At 49.1% G+C, this 5,180-nt stretch overlaps 1 long non-coding RNA gene across 1 annotated transcript; it reads right to left on the bottom strand.

The window, feature by feature from the left end:
- Nucleotides 1-3,511: 3,511 nt before the first annotated feature.
- LOC140068668 (uncharacterized) lies at nt 3,512-4,574 on the bottom strand. The gene is made up of 2 exons (XR_011848518.1): nt 4,216-4,574; nt 3,512-3,705 (listed from the first exon to the last, which is right to left on the bottom strand). It is a non-coding gene; the product is annotated as an uncharacterized lncRNA (long non-coding RNA).
- Between the last annotated feature and the right edge of the window lie 606 nt (nt 4,575-5,180).

The raw sequence follows: 5,180 nt of genomic DNA, 5'->3' as shown, positions 1-5,180 counted from the left end.
TGATAGCTCCTCCCCCTACAGGAGATTCTGCATCATCTGTAACTGATAGCCCCCCCTACAGGAGACTCTGCATCATCTGTAACTGATAGCCCCCTCTACAGGAGACTCCACATTATCTGTAACTGATAGCCTCCCCTACAGGAGAGTCTGCATCATCTGTAAGTGATAGCTCCTCCCACTACAGGAGACTCAGCATCATCTGTAACTGATAGCCCCCCCCCCTACAGGAGACTCTGTATCATCTGTAACTGATAGCCCCCCCTACAGGAGACTCTGCATCATCTGTAACTGATAGCTCCCCCTACAGGAGACTCTGCATCATCTGTAAATTATAGCTCCTCCCCCTACAGGAGAGTCTGCATCATCTGTCACTGATAGCCCCCCTACAGGAGACTCCCCATCATCTGTAACTGATAGCCCCCCCTACAGGAGACTCCACATTATCTGTAACTGATAGCTCCTCCCCCCCTACAGGGGACTCTGCATCATCTGTAACTGATAGCCCCCCCCCCCTACAGGGGACTCTGCATCATCTGTAACTGATAGCCCCCCCTACAGGAGAGTCTGCATCATCTGTAACTGATAGCCCCCCCTACAGGAGACTCCACATTATCTGTAACTGATAGCCCCCCCTACAGGAGACTCTGTATCATCTGTAACTGATAGCCCCCCCTACAGGAGATTCTGCATTATCTGTAACTGATAGCCACCCCTACAGGAGAGTCTGTATCATCTGTATCTTATAGCTCCCCCTACAGGAGACTCTGCATCATCTGTAACTGATAGACCCCCCCCCTACAGGAGACTCCACATTACCTGTAACTGATAGCCCCCCCCTACAGGAGACTCTGCATCATCTGTAACTGATAACCCCCCCCCCTACAGGAGACTCTGCATCATCTGTAAATGATAGCTCCTCCCCCTACAGGAGACTCTGCATCATCTGTAAATGATAGCTCCTCCCCCTACAGGAGAGTCTGCATCATCTGTCACTGATAGCCCCCCTACAGGAGACTCTGTATCATCTGTAACTGATAGCTCCCCCTACAGGAGACTCAGCATCATCTGTAACTGATATTCCCCCTACAGGAGACTCTGCATCATCTGTAACTGATAGCTCCCCCCCCCCTACACGAGACTCTGCATCATCTGTAACTGATAGCCCCCCCCCCTACAGGAGACTCTGCATCATCTGTAACTGATAGCCCCCTCTACAGGAGACTCTGTATCATCTGTCACTGATAGCCCCCCCTACAGGAGAGTCTGCATCATCTGTAACTGATAGCTCCCCCTACAGGAGACTCAGCATCATCTGTAACTGATAGCTCCCCCTACAGGAGACTCTGTATCATCTGTAACTGATAGCTCCCCCTACAGGAGACCCCACATTATCTGTAACTGATAGCTCCCCCTACAGGAGACTCTGTATCATCTGTAACTGATAGCTCCCCCTACAGGAGACCCCACATTACCTGTAACTGATAGCCTCCCCTACAGGAGACTCTGTATCATCTGTAACTGATAGCTCCCCCTACAGGAGACCCCACATTATCTGTAACTGATAGCTCCTCCCCCTACAGGAGACTCTGCATCATCTGTAACTGATAGCTCCCCCTACAGGAGACCCCACATTATCTGTAACTGATAGCCACCCCTACAGGAGACCCCACATTATCTGTAACTGATAGCCACCCCTACAGGAGACTCCACATCATCTGTAACTGATAGCCACCCCTACAGGGGACTCTGCATCATCTGTAACTGATAGCTCCCCCTACAGGAGACCCCACATTATCTGTAACTGATAGCTCCCCCTACAGGAGACTCTGTATCATCTGTAACTGATAGCTCCCCCTACAGGAGACCCCACATTACCTGTAACTGATAGCCTCCCCTACAGGAGACTCTGTATCATCTGTAACTGATAGCTCCCCCTACAGGAGACCCCACATTATCTGTAACTGATAGCTCCTCCCCCTACAGGAGACTCTGCATCATCTGTAACTGATAGCTCCCCCTACAGGAGACCCCACATTATCTGTAACTGATAGCCACCCCTACAGGAGACCCCACATTATCTGTAACTGATAGCCACCCCTACAGGAGACTCCACATCATCTGTAACTGATAGCCACCCCTACAGGGGACTCTGCATCATCTGTAACTGATAGCCACCCCTACAGGGGACTCTGCATCATCTGTAACTGATAGCCTCCCCTACAGGAGACTCCACATTATCTGTAACTGATAGCCCCCCCCCCCCCTACAGGAGACTCCACATAGTCTAACTCATCATCTGGAAATATCATCCACATGGCAACCCCCAATATTATAGCATCAGGATACTTTCATAGCGGTGGTGGATGAGCCAGATACCCCAATAATACAACTGTATACATGTATATTGTATACACACACATCCCCCACCGGGGCCTAGCCTTTTCTTGGGGCCTGGAGGCAGCCAGGGCCCAGAATACCGGAGTAGCTGGCGGTTGCGGCCTAGGCACGCTAGTGTCACGGTGCTTGGTATGGGGACAAGTCTCCAGCAGGTTGTGTGTGCAAGAAATATGGAGGGAGAGGCTGATGCAGTGGTTTCTCCCTGGGACAACCCCTGAGGTGCCTGTAGGATGAACCCCTGGGTGATGGATTGGGGAGCCCGTGGTGGAAAGCAACCGTATCCAGGGATCAGACGGAGGCAACGTTGTGCAAATCAACTCACAGTTCTTTATTCAACGTCAAAGAGCAGGCAATGGCCAAACCAGCAAGCTGGAAGAGTCATGGAGAGCCAGTCCACAGGAAGGTTACACACAGCCTGGTAGTAGGTTTAGACTGGGCTGGTAGGGATGAAGCTGAGTCCAGATAGGAACCTCTTCTCTGGGCTTAAGTCTTCTGACTTGCCTTCAGGTATCAGGCAGCAGCATTAGGTTCTTCTTCTTCCTGGTAGTGGGTCTGGAGAGCAGCTCTGCAGGGAGCTGTACACCAGACCTGCTCCCCTATCTACTAACTGGATTCCAAGACCATGTGCACCAGGGTGTAAACCCACCAGGGGTTTATATACTCCCGTGGTCAGGTGGTAGCACTCTCCAATCAGCTTTCAGCTTCCCTCACAAGAAACATCAATGGACTAGAACATTCCACAGTGTTAACTCTTCCCTTACCAGGAAGTGGCTAAAGCTGCAATTACAAAGTTCACCTAGCAGTAGCTTCTGGATGGGTTGCGCAGGTTCACCAGGTAGATCCTGACATGGAGAAGGGGCGCTATTCGCAACTACCACCTTGCCTGTGTATTGTCAGGGGTGTTGCACTGGCACTTGGGGTACAGGACAGGGACATGCTGACACTTGGGGTACAGGGCAGTGACCATTGGGGTACACACTAGAGGGCATGCAACAGAACACCTTATGTAAACCACCTGTAAGGGCACTTTAATTGATTACCCATAACACAAATATCAGTGAACTTAAACTATAGAAATAACTTCCAAAATATGACCGACACTTCTTGCTGGGTGGAAAATTAGGTCACTGCTTTATTTATTTTACATATTAACCCTTAATATCCAAAATCAGGCACTTGGAATAGAATCACACATCCTTAAGCTCTGGAAGCTGTATGACTAGCTGGACTCCCAGCTGGCAAGTCGGCCAACCGAGCAACCACCATCTCAAATCTTCCTCCATTCCATCTGCTGTGTCTTGAAATTAACTATAAAATACAAAGGTAAAACATTACAAAATTACAGAACATCTTAATAACAAAAGGGAAGGAGGGACAACTTGAATGTTGCCTCAAAGAGGGAGTTACCCTTGAGTGATCAGTCATATATATACCCCCACGTCCTGTAGGAGGGAAGGACATGATGAGGTAAGCAACAGGGGAGGAGTGAGGACACATCTTAAAGGCACAGATCGCCAACCCTATTAAAGTGCAATAGTACCCAAACGTTTACCCCTTCACATCTCATAACATCAGCCCCCAGTCTAGGGGTACCTTCCTTAAACAATCAGGTGTACCCCACAGGATAATGATACTTTGGGGGACAGGACAGCACAAGACAACGGCATTTGGGGTACAAAACAGTGACAATTGGGGTACAGGATAATAACACTTGGGGTACAGGACAGGCACATGCTGATACTTGGGGTACAGGGCAGTGACCATTGGGGTAGAGGATAATGACACTTGGGGTACAGGACTGTCTATAGCAAATAACACCCCCGCAGATGATGATGTATGTCTCCGCTCTCCTCCAATCACAGCTCAGCCTCCTTGGCGCACACGTCAGCCATGTTGTAATTCAGCTTCTAATTGTGGGGAAAGAGTTAATCAGTCTTCAAACTTTGGCGTCTTTGTTTCGCATGGCGCTGGAGCTGCACCGGGCCCCGCTGTGCTAATGATGCATTAGAGATTGCTGGATTAAAGTGGAATTCTTCTCCAAAGCCATAAGACATCATCAGCGGGATTTCTAAATGAATTCATTACGGCTCGTGTTATTACACGCGATGCTAAATGCGTTGTTAATGAACGGTTTCTAGAAGCCTCCAGCGCACGGCGCCCGATGCACGGGGATGGGGCGTCACGTCGGGTTTGTGGGGTGTATTGGATGTTTATGTTTCCCCTGTTGGGTCAGGGCTGTGGTTCTCCTGCAGGTTCCATCACCATAACCCCCTCCCCCCCCCCTCGCTATCCCGCACCCCCCGCTTTCCCGTACCACTCTGAAAAAACAAATTACAACACAGGGAAATTCTGCTAGCGCTGGCAAATGGTGAATTACTGCCTGAGATGTGAGGACGACACCAGGGGAATACAAAGAAAGAAATCCTATCACAGTCATAGGACGGGGAAAGTTTCTGCTGTGCTTCTCTTTCCTAATCAGGGAGCCGAGTGACACCCCATTAATTTCACCCGTCCCCTGAGCCCCTCAGCCTGCGCACCCTAAAAATGACTTGTGAGTCTGATATAGGGAGGTTATGGGATGTCTGGAGATTGATGCATTGGATTCTGGGAATTTAAAAACATATAATAAAAAAAAAAACATAACATACTAAAAAAAAAAAATCACGGCTTAGAGATAAAACTGGAATAGGATTATTACGGAGAGGTTTTATAGTTAGAAGAAATGACATGACCTGAAGGAGCTCAGGACCCCACAGTCACAGTGAACATAACTAATTTTTAGA

This window comes from Engystomops pustulosus, chromosome 7, assembly GCF_040894005.1.
Source record: "Engystomops pustulosus chromosome 7, aEngPut4.maternal, whole genome shotgun sequence".
Classification (NCBI taxonomy): Eukaryota; Metazoa; Chordata; class Amphibia; order Anura; family Leptodactylidae; genus Engystomops; species Engystomops pustulosus.
The sequence above is the reverse complement of the archived record's forward strand: the minus strand, read 5'-3'. Positions and strand labels throughout refer to the sequence as shown.